The following is a 22,565-nucleotide window of genomic DNA, read 5'->3' on the forward strand; positions in this document are numbered from 1 at the left end:
AAGGTGTAGAACCAGTCCAAGTCACATTATAACAAAATACAGCGTATCCAAGCACACCATCGTATAATTTTACACCAGAAACAGTTCCAGGAATAACACCCGTACTTGGATACATGCTTCCCAGAGCAATTTTGAGGGGATTGTTTGGGAGTCCATGCAACTCTCCGATCATGGGATTACAGAATATCAATGGTAAATATTGTATTGTGCAGGATCTCCAAATATTTAACAGTATTGTTGTTCCATGTTGTCCTATGGTACCAAATACTTTTCAGATCCTGTGCACTGCAGAATGGTTCACAGCTATTGATCTTTATGAAACTTTTTTCACAATGCCTTTGCACAAAGATAGCTAATACCCTTTCTCTTCTTTCTTTCAACAGAGAGTTTTGGCATGGTGCAGAGTTCCACAAGAGAACCCCTGCGCAGCCTGGCATACTCAGGGCCAACCCACTATGCTCACTCACACGGGGGGACGCAGCGAGCGACATTTCCTCTATCTGACCCCACGGCCTGGGGTGACATGATTGCATCCACTGTTCACTACTCTGCAGTCACCAGCAGTTGTGGTCTACATGGACATATCTGTGGTTTGCATACCCATGTCTGTCCTGCACATCCACGCCTCACTTGTTGTTGTGTACATTCCCATTCATGGGTCACTTGCATCGTTCGCACATGGCTGCATTCCGCATCTCCAAATGTTAAGCTGTTGTGTGGCTGTGGTGCCATGATATAGCTGTATTGTGTGCAGGGGTAGCCCAGGATCACCATGGAGTAGTGTTGTCGTGTCTGGTTGGTGATCATGTTGATTGACATGTATGTGGTTTGGTCACGTGTGCATTCCCACAGTTGTGCATTGTGTGATGGTGGCTTTGAGGTGTGTGGTGTGTTGATTTGCCACTTACCAAGGAGCAGTCCAGTACCATATGTGCCATCCTGGAAGTGCTGGTTGATGATGGACTGTCGGAAGATGTAGGTATCGTGCACACTGCCGGGGTAGTTTGCGAAAACATTGGTGAAGAGTCCATGGTAGTCCACTATTGCCTGCACATTGATGGAGTGCGTGTGCTTTCTGTTGCGGTAGTGGTGTCCAGTATCCGCAGGGGGCACAAGTGGGACATGTGTGCAGTCTAATGCCCCCAACACTGCCGGGAATTCAGCTATGGCGTAGAAGCCTTGCTTGATCTCCTGCTGTTCCTGCGCAGTGTGGGGGAAGTGAAGGTACTGGGGTATGAAGTTGATGATGGCATCCAGGACAGGTGTGATGAACTTTGATAGGGCTGGCTGTGAGACCCCTCCAACCCTGGCATTTGTTAGTTGGAAGGTACCAGAGGCCAACAGGTGCAGCACAGCAAGCAGCTTTGTCTGCGGAGGGATGTTGGTTCTCCGCTGTGTTGGGACCGTCAACCTGTGGGCTATGTGGGTCATGATGCGGAGGATGGTTGACCTTTCGAGCCTGTAGTGGGCAATGACTTCCTTGGGCGTTACGTCTGTGAGAGTGGTGCATTTTCGGTAGGTCCACTGTCTTACTCTGTGCTGCCTCTGTGGTGGTCCAGGGGGGTGGGTGGGTCCGGGTCCTGGGGATGGTGGCGGTTCAGGGGGTGGTGGTGGTGGGTGTTGTGGCCCTGCTGTGGCTCCAAGCTGCATGATGAGTAGCTCCATGGCGTAGTTTTTTCTTCGGGTGTGGCTGTGTGCGGGGCTCCATTGCCTACTGCAGGTAGTCGTCCGGCTTTCCACCGGTTGGAGGCAGGTGTTAAATACCTGCTTCTACCGCGGCTTATCGCGTCGTTTTGACTCACATCGCGGATCGGGCAGTTTGTTGTAAAAGTGGTGTTGTAGTTTTTTTGTGTGTTTTTGCACGGGAACGCCTACTCTGCATCTCCTTAGTGTTAGTTGGTGCTGTCCGCCATGGAGATAACTTTTGGGGCAGTTATCGCGGGAATACTGGCGATGTCTGCAGTTTGCAACAACTTGTGAATGGGGTGTTAAATCTATCTCCACTTTTGATGCGTTAAGGTGGTGTTAAATCGGAGATGATGAGTCCTTGTGAATATCCCCCATTGTGTCTTCTGCAATAGATATAATGGAACAGGATTTGTCTATATTAAAACATGGACAAACACAATTCCCATCCATTCTATTATTGAGTTGGACGCTACACTCATTGTGCTCTGGTCACATGTCCTGGTGGCATATCAATAGTATAGCTCTGTTTTCTGTATACAATCTAACAGAAAGACAGACAACAATGTCACAAAGAGATGCAAACTATACAATCCTGCAGATTGAAAAATTGGTCCAATTACCTTTTACCGTGGCCGAATCACCTTCCACATAGTGGTTAATCCATGGCCATATTACACTGCCAGTCACAACATTCTAATTTCAATACTATCTACAGTACCACCAGGTAGGCAAGTATGAAGCATTGGGAAAGGGATACATATATGAATCTTGCAATTTGCCATAAAGATTTAGGTGCAGGAATGGGGACACTGAAGTTTTTCTCTGCGGTTCAGACTGTGAGAGTTCTTTAAGTGGATCTCTAATTTGTCAGGATATTTTGCTTCACGGAGCCTGTAATGCTTTGGTTGCAAACCTATCAGGTCACTGGAAAGGATCCCTAGCTGCCTTGATTCATCCGGTGTTCAAATGGTTCTTTATGGGAGCTATTTGATGTTGAATGATCAAGGTTGTTGTGGGATGGTACCGGGCATTGCATATCTGTTCACAGTAAGTTCCAGGGTTACTTGTTGTATGCAAGTATTGTCTCCACTGACCCACACAGTTAGGTAGGCAATGCTATGGCCTTCATTAGATGTTTCCTTTATAGTCTGAGCCGGCTGAAATCCATGCTTTTTCACAAGGATGTGGCCTAAAACCTCAGCCTGAGAGACTTTTGATCTCCAGGTTGCAAGGTCTTCAGCTGAGATACAGGCACTAGTCCGAACAAACTTCCTGCTCCATTTGAGAGAAATAGTACATCGTATCTTTAACATGTCTGATACAAGGGGGATTGTACACCTATTTAAGAGCATAGATTCTGGACTATTAAGCACCTTTCAGACAATCTTCAGAGATATTCCATCATTAATACACTCTTTGTTGGGAAGCATTTTTGGAGGGCTTCTGCTGGTACAACTACTTGTAGTGGGTATCCTGATTTTAAATTTTCTGATATGAAATGGATGGCCCAGTTTCCAGAGAGATGGAAAAATCACTCCTGGTGCGACGTTGCCGTGAATGCATTGTACTCCATCTGGGCACACCTCGGCTTCGGGAGCTAAGCGAGCATTGGTTCCTATCATTTAGACCAGTTTGGTTTGACTGCATCTTGCCTGTGCACCGCTGCCTATTCTGTGGATACGAATGCATGCTGGACATATGTCTGACCCTTCCATCAGTTGAGCCACCGGATGTGAAAATACTACTGGATCCCATAAAGGCTCACATATTACAGTGTCCTCAACATATTCCCATGTTGATAACGACGTTCTTAAAGCCATCATGAGATGCTTCAACTGTCGGAATGGAAGCCCGCTCTACAACAAGCACACAGGTTTTGAGTGTTTCCTCAGCGGCTGCTGCAGGAACTAAAGATGATCACCTTTTCTCCATTGACCTGATACAAGAGGGGACAGTCGTCTGCGAATGTAAGCAACAGTGATGTTGCGTCTCCCACACAGGACACATAAACATTTGTCTCTCCGTGTAATGGGAACAATTTGGCCTTTTTTCCAAAACAAGCCAAATTGGAATGCAAAACTTCATTTAGTTTTAGTTTTTCATTTTGCTCTCACAGAGCACCATTGCTTTCAATGTGCTCAGTTGGTCTAACAGTATATTGACTATGTAGCAGACATATACAGCTTTCTTAGTTTTTTAGCATCATTTTTTACATATACCATGTTTTTAGACATTGGTTTTTATGACAATTTTTTTATGCTTTCATCAGGCATATTTTAGCATTAGTTGTCCTTATGGACCTTCGGATGAGAAGTGGGTGTTATGAACCCCAACGCACCCCAATCTAGGCCTGGGTAGCTACACGACCTTTCACCTACATTTGTCCTACCTTCCTCTACATAACGGTTCTAGCACTGACCTTTTACCCAGTTCTGTGCTGAATAAATGTCAATTAGGTTCTTGGAAACTAGCCTAATTTATTATGTATGAGGATTCCTAGAAATGTCCCCTGCACATTACATAGATCACAGCATGAACATACTCTGCGTAAAAGTCTTGTTCATCTTCATCCTAGGGCAAAATAACTGCTTTGCATGATTTCAGGTATTGTTCCAGGCTCATTTGCATAGTTGTACAAACAACAAATCGATTGTGTAAGGAACCCGAGGCTATCTTTAGGGTATAAAAGACCCATACCGAACACTAGAGAAGAAGCTCCCATGCCGACACAAGACACTGAGATTTCTGCACCCAGAAACTCCAGCACGCAGTGGTCTGACATCCCTTGCTGGGTATCCAGCTAGAGACAAAGACGGGTTCCTTCGTTCTCTCCAATCAGGTAATGGATTTGGCTCTTTCCTAGAGGATTCTTGCTTTTACACCCACATACATGCTAGGAACACATAGGCAGAGACGTTTTGAGGCATGAGCAAAGTGGGATCTGACCCAGGGCCCCAGCCTTTCAAGGGGCCCCTGATAGAGCCCACTCTGTTGTTGTGCTGAGAGTCTCACCCTGGTGACCTTATATAATTCTTAAATAGATTGTTTTCAATACCGTTTTTAAGCAACATTAATAAAAAAGATTTTTTGAGATCAAAACAGGACCTCACATATGAGAAATGGGAGAGTGTCACAGTGATTATTTGCAGTAATATTAGTCACACGTCGCTATCCCAGGATATTAGATGTAATTACATTTAGAATTTTAACGAGTGTGCGTGTGTGCTCAGTGACCTGGCCAAAGAGGCCATGAAAGAGCTGAAATTGGATCATAAATCCAAAGTTGTTCCGAACAGGGGCCCCCAAAATCCGTTTGGCCCAGGGCCCCCAAAATCCTTAAGATGTCCCTGCACACAGGTACACTTAAAGGGTTTGCATCTTAGGAGTACGCTTGATTACTGCCATGTATCTATATGCCTGCATATATTCACTGTTTTAGCACCATGGTAGAATTCTACCTTTTATTTACTCTGTTGGTGCTTGTAATCTTATACATCTGGTTCTAATGATTGTCGCAGCAAACATGTTATATAGTAGAATGACGCTGGTTCAATCAATGCTTATTGAAAATATCCCCACCGTTTATTCTGTGTATCTCTCTGAGATTTCATGAGCACGAGTGACTGAGCGAAAAGTTTCCATTTCCCCTGACGAATCAAGGGTTGTCATGTTAGATAGTTGCCAGAAACTATTTGCCCTTGGTAATGTTATGGTGGCACTGAGAGCTAGCTGTTCTAAAGGTTCACATATCCTTTGGGGGTGTCTGGAACAAGTTTGGACACCAATCCCATAGTTTAAGTTGTCTAAAAGTGCAGGTCCTATACAGATTTGTAGGAGCTACATGACACCTAGGCCCAAGGTTCAGGTAGAAGAGTAGGGATAATGTTTTAGAGGAACAAGGAGTAGGGATAAGATTGTCTATAACAAGAGTTTGAATCTCCAGAGGGTTTGTGAAAGGAGACTGTTTGAACATACAATTTGCAGGAAGATTTTTGAGAAAACTCAGAATTTAACTATTGAGCCATTGCTATACACTTTACTTAAATGATTTGATTACAGACAAGCATGTGTTGCCTTAGAAACAGATGCACAAATTACATTCCATTGTCACACGCAGTCTTGTGTAGTATATTGCTTACATTTGTATGTAGGCGGAGACATTTTGAATATTTTTATATTGAAATCATGAATTAATACTTTTTAGAGTACCACTAGTGCAAAGCATGAATTTACAACCCCAGACAATAGAAATTGACACAGATTGGTATTATTTTAGACATCCTATGCCTCTAGACAGTGTTAAGGCTTATCAAAACAATCTAACCTGTTTATTGAGACCTTTAGAGAAAGTCTTTATTATGACATTAGAGGGAAAAAACACTAACATTTTCCATTGTAAGGATGTTGAAAAATGTTCGGAAGAAAGAAAAAAAGTGAATTTGAAAGAGAATAGTTTACCCAAAGCTGAAATTAGACAGATGACAAAAAGGGAAAATTTGTGTTTACAGAAGAAGAACAAGCAAGAGAATCAGACATGTGACAATTAGTAGTTGTGTACACAGATTTGGTAGGCACATGGCACATTTTGCAAGGGAAAGAAATTGCAATTCCAGTAGTTTATTTTTTTGTGTACAAGATGCTTAATTCCAGGTACCTGCTGATTGGGTGGATATTTGCTGCTTAGCTATATTGTTTCCTAAGATGTATCATGTATGCAGTATATATGCTTTGGCAATGACACCATCACACAGACACACACATAGTGCAGAAGATGGAATCCAGTAAGTAGGAAGCATTTTTAGTGCTATATTGCCACCAGTAGGAGTCATACTGAATGTCAAAAAGATTTGAAAACTATCGACAAGCTTGCAACTAGTATTCCTGGAGCTTTGTAAATACTGAATTAGTAGCAATTAGATCCATGGTTTTTCAAAACAGATTAGCGTTAGACATTATACATTATACTTACAGAAAAAGGCGGACTCTGCAAGTTGCTGAAACTTCGGCGGTGCTGTTATGCATACTAGGCCTGGGCAAAAATTTCGTTCCGTTCGCGGAAATTGCGATAATTTGACATTTTTGCGTTCCGCGGAGAGCGCGAAAATGTCAAAAATTCCGGTTTCCGCAGCTTGGCGATAATTTGTTTCTTGCTCGCGCTGTAAAATGATACATTCTTGCGCGCGCGCGATCGCCTTACCTGAATCCCTGCGTTCGCCGACAAGTTTTCTTGATCCGGTCGCGTTCTCCATGAGATGTTGTATTGTTTTTAGCCATTTGCGCTGTCTCGCGACAGTTCGCGCCCGCAGTGACGTCATGCGTCGCGCAATCACGTCTTTCTTCTCGGGATCATGCACCGCGAGAACAACTCAAAACAAGATGGCCGCGCCCGCAAGCAACCACATGGGTAAGTTGGCGACCCGCAACCATGCAGAAAATCTCGCGAACATGCCGGAAAAAAACTTCCGCATCTTCGCGATATTTCTGCTTGTTTGCGATAATTTTAAACATTCTCGCGATAATTTGCGAAGGTTAATTCCGCAAATTCCGCCCACCCCTAATGCATACCAGATGAAAGCAAGAAAATTCAAAAATTTGCAAAGAGCGTTTCTGATCTAAAACCTGAGTTATACAATCAGAATCACCTAGGATTTTAGAAAACTTTGGAAAGAGAATACTACCAATTTGAAATTGGTTTGTAACTGCAGGAGGTGGAATCCTGAAAGCTATCTTTACGCCAATACTGATTATAAGCCTTTGTTTACTCTTCCTATTCGCGTTATTCAAAGGCTGTAGATACTGCATCAACAGACGGAAGAGCAGGAAGTAAAAGTTTAGAAAAAGAACTAGCATTAAATGATCATGATGACAAATACAGAAAAGTATTACAATATAAAAGTTTGAAAAGAAAAAGACAAGACTCAACAGATGATGAGAGTGCCCTTTGAGCAGAATTGCATGTAAAAGTCTGATGGTTAAGTTAACCATCAGATGGGGGATTTGAAAAGAAGTTTTATAAAAAATGTAAAATAATGTAGTTAAAATGATATGCACAGTATTACCGTGCAATTCATACTGAGCAAAAATAGTAAGCAGTTATACTTAATAGTACTGAGCCTCAAAATGCATAAAGCAGCATCGCTTCATAAACGACTCGGCTAGGAGATGCTGAAATCAGCAAAAAAAGGTTTAAAAGTTGACCTTTCCATTACTATGTATTTTAATGAAAAGCTTCACATAACTCTTTCAAATATGTCTGATTAATAATAATGTTTTGAAATATTTGCTAACAAAAATGTATCAATAAATTACATAATGGAGAATAATCGCCCAAGATTATAATGCGTGAATTAAAGTCTTGACCTTTTAACATATTTTTCCTCATTTTATGACAGATGTGGTGCTAAATAATTTCTTGTTAGAGCTGATGTTTCTAGGTTACATAATTCATTGTTTAGCTAACATACAATTTGTTTTATTAGAAGGTTAGAAATGTAGTCATGTTCGTGGGAAAGAAGGTCTGAATCAAAAGGCCTCGTATGTAGTCACAATTACAAATTTTACTTCGCACTTCACCTTATCTCTCTGTAGTTCTTTGTATCATACATGGTAAATGGAGAGGAGAGCCTGTTCTCAGAATAATTCTGAAACTGGACGAGAAGAGAAGAAAATGCAATATTTCCTTTTGACTGTTTAAGTTAGTGTGAGATCCTAGAGTAGGTTTACATTTTTCCTTTTATGCTTTTACCCTTACGTCATGCCCACTCCACTCGGAAGCTAGGTGTTGAAGGCTGAATTCTGATTTGCCATCTTTTTTTCTAGCTATTGCAGATTGTGGTTTGCTAAAGCCACAGCATAATTATTTTTGCCTCGTTTTCTTGAAACTCTACTGAGTTTTATGAACCTCTCTTTATGGGAAGTTCTGCTGTTGTTGATTAATTGCATTTGAGCCTTATGCTCTATCTCACTCTCCTCTTGAACTTGAACTCTTTAAGGGTTCTAACTAACACTGTTTTGGCCCCATTCTTAGAATAGAGATTCTTTCTTTCATGGAATGCCCTTGATGCCTTTATATATAAAAATTATTTTGATCTAACCATACTTTTATTATTATTTCTGGTTTTTGAATTTGAGATTTAACTAATCAAATAAACTTATTTTATCGAACCTGAAACTAAAATAAAATGCTTAAAAATAATTGAAACTTCTTATTGACTAAACTTAGAAATAAGATTTGTAATTATGATTTATATGATGACTAGCTCCTGATTTCTCATAAATGACAGCCAAGAATTGTCGCACATGTTCTTAGCTGTGGAGAAAGAGAAAAGATGAACTTCCATCACAGAAGTTAAGATGAACCTAGTGTGTGAGATGACAAACCATAATATTTAAATGTATTGTCCCTCCAGCATTTGTAAAGTGCGAACTTCGATATTGATACAGCATGTGCACATTGAACTGAACATCTGCAGTATATAATCATATTTAGGCCTTGTAAGCAAAGACTCGAATTAACATATTGGAATGAAATAAGTTAACCAAACTGCTGTTGACAATTTAAATGTTGACTTTACACATTAGGGCTAAGAGAACTGTTTTTATGTTTCAACTGTTATTTTGCAGAAGATTTTTCTTCTTTTTCCTGCCTACAGCAGATGCTGTAATTTTCCAGAAGCCTTCCTTTAGCTAGAGAATAGGCATTTGTTGTATATTAGAAAACTGATAGGGAGGTCCTGACCAATAGAGGAGATGGCAGGAGTCATGACTTGTGAAGAACTGTCTGAACTACAAAAGGACATGGTTATGTAGTCCCTTGTGAAAACATGAGAAACTGGGGAGTTTAACTGCTCCCAGAGTTTGCTGAAGAACGATTGGTTCACAAGAGTTAGAATAGGAAAATTGTTGCCATAGAGGGCTTGTGGCAGAACTTAGGAAGCTGATCTTAGAGATGCCTGCTGACACTGAGCAGAGAATACACTTCCAGCCTCTGCTAATCTCCACTGCTTAAATGCTAAGGCTTAATGCCTGTGCATTCCTGTTTTCTCAGTTGAACCCTTTAATTTAGTTTCTGAAACAGACACCTTTCCTTGCTTGCTGAAATTAAATGTCCTTTCATGTCCAAACTTCATTAATTTAAATCATGGATTTTGATTTATGGCACACACTTGCTACATATTCTGTATTCTATTTGTAATTGTGAATAATGTGATATTTTATCTAACTCTAAAATATAACTTATGGACAGGGCCGGACTGGCCGTAGCGGGCACCGGGCAATCCCCCGGTGCGCCGCACTAGTGGGGGCCGGTTTTAGGCCCCTGGGGGCCGTTTTTGTTACAGGGCCGTTTTTGCAGCATAGCTGCAAAGTCGGCCCTATAACAAAATCGGACGAAAACCGGCCCTGGCAAAGAGCTCGGCGGCACCCCCAAGCCCCGGGGGGGCTGGCCAAGCACTTTGCCAGGGCCGGTTTTGGTTCCCAGTCCGGCCCTGCTTATGGATTATTTGAATTTGGAACAATGATGACCTAATTTAAACAATTATTGAACTAATGATTTGATATTAATTACTTTTGTTAATCAACCCTTCAGATTCTCACTAAATCTCTTTGTTTATTCCTGTGAAGTCCCAACTAGACTCAGGTGCGTCCTGAACCCCCCACTTTAACAGCTACAGAGGGAGTGGTGTTCTTTATGGGTCTCTTCTGTCTGCAATGGGACAGACAAAAGCTCATTTGAACAAATACAGCACCAGCAGCAGAAAGGAAAAATGACAGCTGTTTAAATAGAACAGGCAAAGAAAGAAGGAATATTCAAAGTAAGGGTGAAAAGAAGTGTGGATAAATGTGTGGGTGGATGAATGAGAATGTGGATGAATGAGTGGGTGAAAGGATGAGTAAGTGATAGCTGGATGGACAGATGAAAGGGTGGCAAAGTAAACTGATGGGTGGATGGAGGAGTGAGTGAATGAATATGTTGATGGACAAATGAATGGATGGAAAAGTAGAGTGAAGGGTGGATGGAAGAGTGAGTGAATGGATAGGTGGATAGACAGGTGAATAGTTGGATGGAATGGTGAAATGATGGCAGAGTAAATGGATGGATGAATGGATGCATGGATGGCTGGAAATGAATTCATAGGTGAATGGACAGGTGAAAGGATGGCAGACTATAGGGGTGGATGGATGAGTGGGTGAAAAGATGAGTGAATGGATGGCAGAGTGGATGGGTGATGGATGAAGGGTATAGTGGATGGATGGTGACTGGATGACAGAGTGGGTGGATGGATGACAGAGTGAATGAATGGGTGGTTGGATAGCAGAGTGGATAGATTGATTGATGAATGGCAGAGTGACTGAATTGTAGAAGGAATGATAGCAGAGTGGATGGATTGATGAATGACAGAGTGGATGGATGGGTGGATGGATGGATGGATGGATGGATGGATGGATGGATGGATGGATGAAAGGATGACAGCATGGATGGCTGAATGGATGAATGGCACAGTGGATTAATGCATGGCAGAGTGGATAAAAGGATGGTGGGATAGCAGAGTGGATGAATTGATGGATAAATGGCAAAGTGGCTGGATGTAGAATGGATGAATTGAAGAGTTGAATGGATGGATCAAGGATGGATGGATGAATGAGTGGATAGCAGAGTGCATAGATGGCAAAGTGGATGAAATGATGGAGGACACAGTGGGTGGATTTATGGATGAATGGCAGAGTGAATGTATGGATAGCAGAGTGGATGGATTGATGGATGGACAGCAGAGTGGATGGATGGCAGATTAGGTACATAGATGAAATGGATGCATGGAGGAATGGATGGAATAGGGAAAGATTAAATGATGGATGAAAGAATGAATGAAAGGGTGAAAGAATGAATGGATAGATGCATGGATGTAAGAGACCGGAAACCTGTTCTAGGGACAGTGGTGTAGCAAGGGGGAGCGGTCCGCGCTGGGTGGCAAGAGTTATTGAGGCAGCGGCCTCCTCCCACTCATACGTGCCGTCTTCGGGCAGCAATCACCAGCGCACCTTCCAGTCGCTCTACAATGTGGCCGTCATGGGGTGGCAATTGGCAGAATCTCACCAGCATCCCCCGCTCTTCAATGCACCTGCGGACAGCAAATGTAGGGACCACCACAGCAGCCAAAGGGTATAGCTACACCACTGTCTAGGGAGAGTTAGGCTCATTTGCTTCACTTACTTGGTGGCATCATCGGTATGTTCAAAGTGGAGGATATTTGAATTTTCAGGCCACTCCCTTGACTAGACTTCACTATTCATGGTAATTGATGCAAATGATAGGTCTCACTACCTCTCCTTGTCGAATAACAAAGGTCCATACAACCAATGGTGGGGGTTATTTGATGATTTTACATAATGATTGAGATACAAGAATCCCAACTCCAGCACCATTACCCTCTCCTAGAGTCGCCATGTTGTCTAAACAAAAAGGTGAAACATTGGAGTTAAATCCATTGAGGATCTTAGAAGTATAATAAAGTGACCATCATGCATAAAAATTCATGCACCTAAAATGAGAGCCCCAGAAAGAATCATTGCTAAAATGAAAGACTTCTGTACACATAATTTTGGATATTTTGACTCCAAGCTTTTTATTCCCTTTTGCTAAAAGTTTGTATGTGAAACCTTGTAGATTAACTTGTTTAGGATTAGGGTACCATTTGCCTATGCCAAGAATAGGTGTTTCGAAGATGCTGTAAAATATTTAAAGAGAGTTGGGTCTCGCCATTTACAACTAAGGCTTCAATAGTATTTTATCAGTTGAAAAGTAATGACATGGCAAGAAGAATTTTAGCTGAGGACGTTTTTGATTTGCTATCTGGATTTGATTGTTCCTTGTGATGAAAATATCTGAAATCCACTAAAATTCGGCATCTTTTCATTTTCTAAATGCATCTCGTTCAAGACTGAGTCCCATAATATAGCTGTGTTGTAAAGAAAACAAATGAATTAATTTCTGGAATATTGAACACAGTTATAATAAAGTTTTATGCACTGCAATAATTTGTAAAGTTTTATATCGATTTTATTTGGATATTCGGAGTATTTGATTGATACGAATGGGTCAACATATGATTCCTTAAACATACATTTAGTAATAGAATTTTCATAAACATTCAGCTGAGTAGCACTATTCCATTGTATTAAATAATTGGTAAATGCAGCTGGATAGTACAGCCTATTATTGGGAAGGGCTAGTTCTCAGTTTTCAAAATCCAACTTAATCTTTGGTAATTTATTTCTGTTTCATCACATTCAGCATATATATGTACTAATTAAACTATTTAATACATTAACATGTATTTTGTGATTTACTTGTCATGTTGGTAATTAAAATAATAGAGGAGTCAACATTGACAATCTGACTAACACATTCTAACCTATAATAGTAAGGGTCAGATTTTGTCACCATTCAAACTTCATTTGCATTTTGTTTAATGTTGCTAAGTAATTTAATTGATACAGGTCTTTGTAGCAGGTGATAGTATAGAATCCAAGCTATCTGGAAGAGTGATGAGGGTTATAATTAGTCTGCAGACTCACTGGGAGCTTATTTATAGAAGTAAATATAAAAATAACTTTGTTTTTAATGATTAATCCTAGAACTAGACAACTGAGATAGCTGGTCCATGTTCATGCAATATAACTATTTTCTGCACTCCAATACAGAGAGTCATCAAAAACGTGTTTTTCGCCCACGTGTGAAATGGGTGGCATAATCTTAATATTTATATAAAGTTGAATCACTAAAGGTTCAATAAATAAGGCAAAGAAAACACGGAAAATGGACAGCATTGCCACGTTCCTCTTGTGGCTGAAACTTCCCCTATCTGTTGCGAGCTGATTATAATAATCACAGAAGCTTTATAATATAATTTTATTGATATTTCTAGAAACTATGTAGGAGGGCTCAACATTTCTAAAACAACAGAAAAAACCTTCCAACAACCATGATCAGTACAGCTTCATGAAAGTTGGAAGAAAAGTAATGTAAAGCTTCACTCATATAGGGGCATATTTACAAGCTGGCGATAAAAAATTATCGCCGCTTTTGCGGCCGTTTTCGGCTGAAAAACGGCGATAATTTTTTCGCCTAATTAGCACGGTCACGCTAACGTGTGAAACCTTGCTTTAGCGTGGGATTCCTAACGCCCAGCTTTGCATCTCTAATGAGATGCAAAGTGGGCGTTCCTGACCAAACATGACAGGACATTTCTCCTATCATCAAGCCCCACGCTATGAAGCATAGCAGCAGGAAAAGTAGCGATAACCCCTGTTATCGATACTTTCCTTACGCCTGCTTCAGGACTGACTTAGCCATGATATCCTATGGAAGGTGGATATCATGGCTAAGTTTGTGAGTCCCTATCAGCAAGCTAACGCCACACTACTTGAGATTATCACTGGGTTTCCAGCGATAATCTCACGTTAGACAGTTAGCTTGAGGACTTTTATCGCTGAGGAGATAAGCGTTGCTAATAGCACGCTATCTCAGCGATAAAAATCCACGTTACCCGGCGATAATTTTTCTCACGCTAAGAGCGCTGAGCGATAATTATCGCCGGGTGTTGCTGATATGCCCCATTGATTTTTTTGCAGAGGCCTGCCTATTGTTTAAAAAATAAGCCTGATATCATTTGTTAGTATTTTGGCAAGTAATTTAGAATCTAGACTTATAGATTGATATGAACTGAGTTCTGGCAGGCTTTAATAATTTTTAAAAAGCTCATAAAATGAGTTGGAACTAGAGCCTTCCTTCATTAGATCGGTATACAGTTCACAAATCATATCAATTCATGGTCCTTCAATTGTAAACAAAATATTTTATAAAACTTTTAAGTGTAGACCATCCTCACCAAACTCCTCTGTGTTGTTGAGACTACCTAGAGCTAATTATAATTCTGTTTCCGAAATTAGTTTAACTAAAGTTTGAATGTGCTGAGGATAAATTCTAGCCATAAGTAATTGCAGTAGTGGGCCGGCACTTAGAGCAGGGAGGGGGGCGGACGGACACAAATGTACAAATAAACAGTGGCTCATATCCATTCATTCATACACGTGGTCGCGCACACACACACTCACACACACACACACCCATTCACAACACTCACTCCAATATATTCATACACGCATGCACCAAACATAAAAAATCACGTTCACCTGTGCAGCTCTGCCTTTGGGGGTTCCATGAGGATTGGGACTGCGCCCTCCCTCTGGATGACCTTGGGTCCGCCAATGAGGGAAGGCAGCAGTCCCTACTCATCTCAGAGTGGGATGGGCTCAGTGAGAGTTCCTGACCCCACTCCAACCCACTCTGTGACAAGGTGTTGGTGACTAACTCAGCCCTGGGCACTTCAGGGCTTACAACTGGAATGCTCAGGTCTGAGGAAATCAGTGACCCTCCCCTTCTCTACAGGAGGAAGGTCTTGAGGTACTTTACCAGGCTGAAGATGTCGTGCCCGCATGAGCTATGAAATCTTCAGCCGGTCAAAGTTCAACTCAGGCAGCCAGCATTTAGTGCATCTTGCTCCTGGCTGCCTGACCTGAAAATAAAGTGTGTCTATGAGGTTGAACTTTGCTCAGCGAAACAGTCACTCTTCTTTTTGAGAAAAGGATGAGGGGACATAACCCCTTCCCCCAGTTCAATGGGCTGCTGCTAGGTAATATCCAGATCTTGCAGGATCTGAGTTCTGGTCTTTGCGCATTTGCATGAAAAATTTAAATACTTTTTACCTATTCCTTGTGGTCTTGTATTAGCTGCTGGGTATGAGGGTCTCCATTTGCTTTAATAAAATTCTGGCTGGAGGCAAACTTCATCATCCAGACAAACATTTTCCTTACGTTCATTCTCTTCCTAGACTTGTTGTCCTACTATCTTGTTGTTAACTATTTGATCTTTAATTTAATGCTTGACATATTATTTCCAGTTTTTGCTGACACCATTCCAGAATGCACTTAAATGGTGAGAGGAACTAATTCTATATTAGTCTGCATTTGAGTTATTGTGAATTTTTTTCCAATTTAGTGCAGAGCAGTAGGCCATAATTTGCACCAGTAGTGTAACTTTGAAAGCTTTGCATACACGAGCCATAGCTGTGATGCCTACATTTTGCAAAAAATACTCCTTAATAAAGTCTGATGTTTTCTGTGTCCAATATGCACAGTTTTCTAGATGTTTTAATTCAGCTAATTGATTGGATTTTCTTTAAGTGTAAAACAGGTTGAAAAAAAATGAGATGGTAAATTCCTTTTCAGATCATTCGATTGTATCAACTTAAATTGTGTGCACCTTGCCACTCTCCCACTTTCAAATGGCCCTTTTGCTTCTGTTCTTATAGTCATTGAAGACCCCAATTGCCATCCTAACCTGCAACCTCAAAGAAGACTAGTACTGCTTCCCGGTGAAGGTAATGAATTTCAGAAAAACATAAAAATTCCTTCTATAATGATCACAGAAATGGATGGCACTTGTATTCCATTCATTGTAAATATTTGACTGTTATAGCATGTTGTGTCAAATTTACAGGGCTTCTCAGGTGCATTGTGTAGGAAAGTAGTATATGAGGTTTGTCAAAGGTTATGGATCCATAGTGACCCCTTTGAATGACAACTTCCAAGAGAAAGTTCAGTGGACATTTAGCTGTCAAAAGCCATTTGATGACCTGAAGCAGGCCATGTGCACTGCTCCCATTCTGTCAAGTCCTGACTATTCCAAACAATTCACTGTCCAAACAGATGCATCTGAGTTGGGGGTAGGGGCTGTGTTATCACAACTGAATGATGAAGGTCAGGATCAGCCAGTAGGTTTTATTAGCAGAAGGCTGACCCCCAGAGAGAAACGTTGGTCAGCTATTGAGCAGGAGGCCTTTGCTGTGGTTTGGGCTCTGAAGAAGCTGAGGCCATACTTGTCTGGCACTCACTTCATTGTTCAGACAGACCATATACCCCTCTTATGGCTAAAACAGATGAAGGGTGAAAACCCCAAACTTTTGAGGTGGTCCATTTCCCTACAGGGGATGGACTATACAGTGGAACATAGACCTGGGAGTAACCATGCAAATGCAGATGGACTCTCCAGATATTTCCACTTAGAACATGAAGACTCAACTGGTCAAGGTTAGTTTAATGTCCTTGCGATTGGGGGGTTGTGTAGGAGAGTAGGATCTGCTTCTTATAGTTACCCCCACATTTTGTTGATGTTTCACTGTTTTTGACTTAGATTGACTGGGATCCTGCTATCCAGGACCCCAGTATAGCGGCTTTCTCCTCTAAATTGATTGCATGTACTTCAGGTACACTCCAGATTGGATTCTGGGGTACCCTTATCAGTCCCTAGTATATGGTATACTATGTACCCAGGGCATAGGTACCCCAGAGGCCTCCCACGGGCTGCAGCATGAACTATGCCACCCATGGGAGACCATTCAAAATGACACCAAAGGTCTGCTACAGCAGCTTGAGTAAGGTGGTGCATGCACCCCTTACTTAGGTATAGGTTCACTATATCTATCCCATATCACTTCACATATAAACCTATCAGTCACCCCTATGGCAGGCCTTATCACTTCTGAAGGCAGGGTGCTGGGTTTTATGTGAGAGGGTGCACCTGCATGAGCAGAGCTCCTCTGCAGCCTTCAGAACCTATTTTCCGGGGTTGTTTGTGATGCAGCCAACCATATATACTTAAGTGCATTATAACCTCACGGTAAATGCTAATTTTAAAACGGCTGCATGGAAACATGTCATGTTACTGTAACTGGTGGGGGGGTATGATTCCACCCTCCTAGAGGGACAAATGTGACATACCGGGCTACCCGGTACCAGCTTTCTCGACCTGGGCGGCACAAAATTATGCCACCAGCCACGGACACGAGTCTGCCCTCCTGCTGCTGAGCCAAGCTCGAACAGGGGAAGGCTTGACATAGGTTTCCTGTCACAGGGAGGTGTCACCACCTCCCAGACAGGATTTAGTGTATTGGGGCTGGGTGGGTGCACTCTGAGAGTGCTTTTATGTCTGCACTGGGGCACATTTGGTGTCCCTGTGCATAGTTCAGCTCACACCGGTTACAGGAGCCATTTGCTCCTGCTCTGGAGCGAAACTGGACAAAGGACATGGGAGTAGCCACCCCTCTGTCCTGACCCTCCCATAGGTAGGTCCCCCAGAGTTTGTCCCACCCCTTCCTTGGATATAAAGATGGAACCCCTGACTACAGGACTTTAGATTTTACTTGGACTAAACTCTGCTACAGAAACCAAGTACTTCGACGATCTGCTGGATGACTGAAGAATCTCCCTTGGAGTAAAGGAGTTACTCCCCTGCAAGACAGGCACCTAAAACACATCTGACTGGTTTGCATCTCCAAAGCTCCTGAGGACTCTGAAGATTTCTGCAACACAGGAGGTCGGTTCCCAAGGTCTCTGAGGTTGATCTGCGCTCTCAGCAATTCTGAGGCCCGTATCCCTCGTGGGGACCGTGCAACCCGAACCCCTGTGCACCGCGTACATTTCCAGCAGCATATGCTTTTTGGCAACCCGTGAGGCTGTGCTTTACCTGAAGCAGTAACTCCACCAAAGATTTACGGCCTACACTCCACAAGTGTTCCGTGGACTGGTATTTTGTGATTCAGCTCGAGGTCACTTCGTGATCCCTGGTCTGTTGGCCTGTGGGTCCCTGTGAAGGTAACTTTGACTTTCTATAGGCTTTTCTGGTTGCTCCAGACATGCCCTGGCTCTCCATAATTTGGAGAGTCCCCAGGACTTTGCTGGTCCTCACCGAAGCATCTTTCCTCTGCCCGCGTGGGTTGCAGTTGCCAAGGCTTGTTGGTGTTCAATCCGGACACTGAACCCCCAGCACTCGACATCCTTTGTGGGACAGCTCACCTCCGGACTTTGGTCATTGTCGACGTCTTCTGGTCCCCGTGGCTGCAGAGTCAAGCTTCACCTCTTCTCACCTGAAACACCCGAAATTGGTGGGTATTTGTCTATCGTGCCCCTGGTCACTATGAAGTGACCCAGACTCTGTTCCCCCTGCTTTCAGGTTCTTCTCATCTCCAATCCAGGCTTGGATCACACTAAACACTCTTCATCTTCACGGCAGCAGCACTTTTTCGCATCACGCCATTGAAAACAGCGAAGGTTTTCAACATCACTTTACCCCTATGCACCCGGCTCCTCTGGGATAGGTAACATGGGTATCTCGATACTCTCACGGGTGCTGGCCTTAGAACCTTATATGTTTAACTGGGTTTGCTTAAAGTACTCTCCGAAGTGTCCTTAATCTTTAAAATTCCAACCGCGACTTTCCCATAGAGTTGTACGGAGCTCGAGTCTGTGTTTTCATACTGCACCCATCTTCCGTGGGTCCCCTGTGTCACTATCTTGGGTGGTTCTTTGGGTCCCATCGATTCTACGTGCTCTAGGCACTGTGTCTAGTCAAGATGTTGTTTTTATACCACTTTCTTAGTATATGGTTTGGTCTCCCCCTGGAGCCCACTGTGTACTGTGCTATTTACTGTTGTTATAGTGATTTAATATTGTGTGCTTTGTTCTCTAATCTCATAAAGAGGTTAGTAGAGCATGTTTATTAATAAATACATACATTTGATATATTCCTTGTGTGGTTCTCCTTTCATTTGGTCATTCAGGAGGTTGTAATCTGGTAAAACAAGCTGCTTTACATTCCTTCGAGACTTAGCCTGAAGGCTGCTCTCCATAGCTACCACTAGGATAGCTTTCAGCAGTCAATAAAGTTTGTCTTTAACCTAATCAATCAAGGAAAGCTTTATTCGGCTGCTTTTTGAAACAGGCATAAAAGCACATAAAATATTTCATATTATAGTACAAAATGTTAAAAAACAATAAACATATCACAAGTTATACAATATAAAAAAATGTACAGGAATTTTCTAAAACAAGAGCACATGCCCGCAGGAAGAGGATGCCCAAATTACGACTCATCAGTTACACAACATTTCCTCTGTTGAAGCACCTTCTTTAAAAACATAGCTAATCGCCAAGCTGTGTGCTAATCTTCCAGTAGCTGGAGTAAAATAAAGGCTGGGCGACACTGCCTCAACTCTCGTTTTAATAAACGTGGAATTATCCAAACATTCCTTGGCTCGATATAAAATTTACAAAACAGGACTAAGTGAATAGTGGATTGTTTGGAACTTTTGTCGCAGGGACACAGTGGTAACACATGGGGCCAGCCATTCAATTTTGGAAATATCACTAATCTATGGACATTACCCAGTCTAAGTCTAGTTAAAAGGAGTCTGTCAAAGGCCCTGGGTACAAAGGTTAGGTAAGGCTCCATCCCTGGGGTAGTGCGTAACAGCTGATGTTGCCTCACACTTATTTTGGAAATTTCCCTTGCCATTCTGGTAGAATCCAATAATTGGAGGCCCTCTTTCTTTAAGACCTTTCTGGGTATCGCCAACATAGAACTTGGATTTGAAAAATATTCCGGATGACCCAGGTCGTTCATAAAATCACGGACAAATATAATCCGGGGAATCTTAAAAGCCCCTTCCAACCTTAAGCTGTCTTGCAGGATCTCCCTATTTAACTTAGTCTGGTCTTTGCACCAAATCCTTTGCCACAGAAGTATAGGCTCTAGTTTAATAAGATTGGCAATGTAGGGAAGGCCCAGCTCCTCATGGCAGAAATAAAAGGAGATACTGGGAGGTACTGAGAGAATATACTTAAGAAAGCTTTTTCTACAGTTTGTAAAGGAAGAGTGCTTACAAAACCCCATACCCCTGCCCCATAAACCGCCATGGTGTTACACTTGGCCTTATATATCTGCAAGAGTTCTAAGGGTGGTCTCCTGCCTAGCTTTTTGGCAAAGGTTACTAGGGCTATTGTTGATCTAGTAAATGACAATTTTTTGGCAGAGATAGTTTGAGCCCATGAGTCCAGCTGATTAAATAAAATACCTAAGTCGGAAAAACTTCTAGTTGAGGCTAACTTCTTCCCATCAACAAACCTTTCGCGTGTCCTCTGTGTCCCTTTGCCACATCTCATGATGAAGTCTTGGAGATATTTATATTAAGACCAAGACTCTTCATAAAGTCACTAAAGCTCTCCAAAACCCTCTGAAGGCCGTTTTGAGTGTGTGCCATTAGCACAGCATCATCCGCGTAAAGAAGTGCAGGTATCGGTCGACCTCGAGCATGGGGACGATCTATGCCCTTTGAGAGTAGCGCTTCTCCCAGTCCATTAATATAAAGGTTAAAAAGGAAGGGGGCCAGCACGTAGCCTTGTCTGAACCCTCTCCTGATGGGAAAAGTCTTAGTGCACTACCCCCAGGCCATACCGCACGCTTGCAGTCGTACCACTATACAAGCGTCTTAAGAAAGCAATATTATAGAGATCAACCCCAACTGCCTCAAGGACCTCCCACAGCCTATCATGTCTTACGGAATCAAAGGCCGCAGTGAGGTCCACAAATGCCAGGAACAGACTACCTTTCTTTGCTCTCATATATTTGCCTACCGAGATGGCTAAATTTAGGCTTTGTTCTGTTGTACCAAGCCCGGCACGAAAGCCATACTGTAGGTCGGATAGGATCTGGGTATCCTCTGCCCAGTCTTATAGGTGCTCCAGGATAACCCGCCCGGTCACTTTGACCAAGGAGTCCAACAAGTAGATCGGTCTGTAGCATCCTGGGTCATGACGGTTAAAAATTGGAATAATAATTGATTCCACCCAAGTCTTGGGGAATGTTGACTTGATACTAGCGTTAATGACTTGGGTTAATATGGGCCCCCATAAAGAAATGTTGGATTTAAACAAGTCGACTGGAACACCATTGGGTCCAGGGGCCTTGCCACCCAGGCTGAGTGTTACTGCTCTGGTCACCTCTTCTAGAGTGATTTGCAGATCAGGCTGATCATTATTGTTTAAGAGAGTGTCAGTCAATTGCAGCCCTGGGTTTCCTTGATCATGATACACCTTAGCAAAGTGATTAGTCCAGGTTTCTTCAGATATGGCTATTTCTATAGAGGGGCCATCACTAGATGAAAGGAAAGGGGCCCTCAATACCTTCCAGAATGCAATACTATGTTTCGCCTGGGCCACAGAGTGGAAGGAGTCCCATGCTTCGTTTCGCAGAGTACGCTTCCTCTCTGTGACAGCCCATCTAGTTTCCAATCTAGCTTGTCTGACTCTAGTTGGAGATCTGGGCAGCCCGTGCAATTCTTTTTTCAAGTTGGAGTGGGCGTTCGTGCATTTCTTGTCAAACCACCCTGAGTTTTTGATTTTATTACGTTGATGAACCGTCAGCAAGTTATTAACCTCCTTTGAAATATCCTGAAAGGAGTGCACAATGCTAGCATCAGAAGCTGAGTCGCTCAACAAGGTATCAAGAGCAGATTTACAGTTAAAAATCACTTGTTTAGTCAATACATCAGGGTCCACGTTTGCCCACCGTAGGGTGTAACCATTTGTTCTATTCAAAAATAGATTCCCCACTACTTGGTTAGACGAATTGGGCTTTTTGGGTCTGTGCGTGGGCAGCTTAATCAATAAGCATAAAGGAAAATGATCACTCAAACAGTTATCCCCCACCGTGAAGGAAAGCACCCTATGTGCATATGTGCGTGAAACTAATATAAAATCTATGGTGGATGTTAGCCCTCTCCAATTAAAAGTAGGAGGCATGGGTACTGGGGTAGCTAACACCTCGTTAACAAAACCAAGTTCACTGGTAAAAATGAGCTAACTAAACAGAGCCCCTACCCTTGTATGACAGAAGTGGGTACTATGCTCTCCTTCGTTGGCCAAGCCGCACATTCTATTATCTGCATAATTACATAGGGCTCAATTAAAATCCCCCATCAGCA

This window comes from Triturus cristatus, chromosome 1_2 (assembly GCF_964204655.1).
Source record: "Triturus cristatus chromosome 1_2, aTriCri1.1, whole genome shotgun sequence".
In the NCBI taxonomy this organism is placed as follows: Eukaryota; Metazoa; Chordata; class Amphibia; order Caudata; family Salamandridae; genus Triturus; species Triturus cristatus.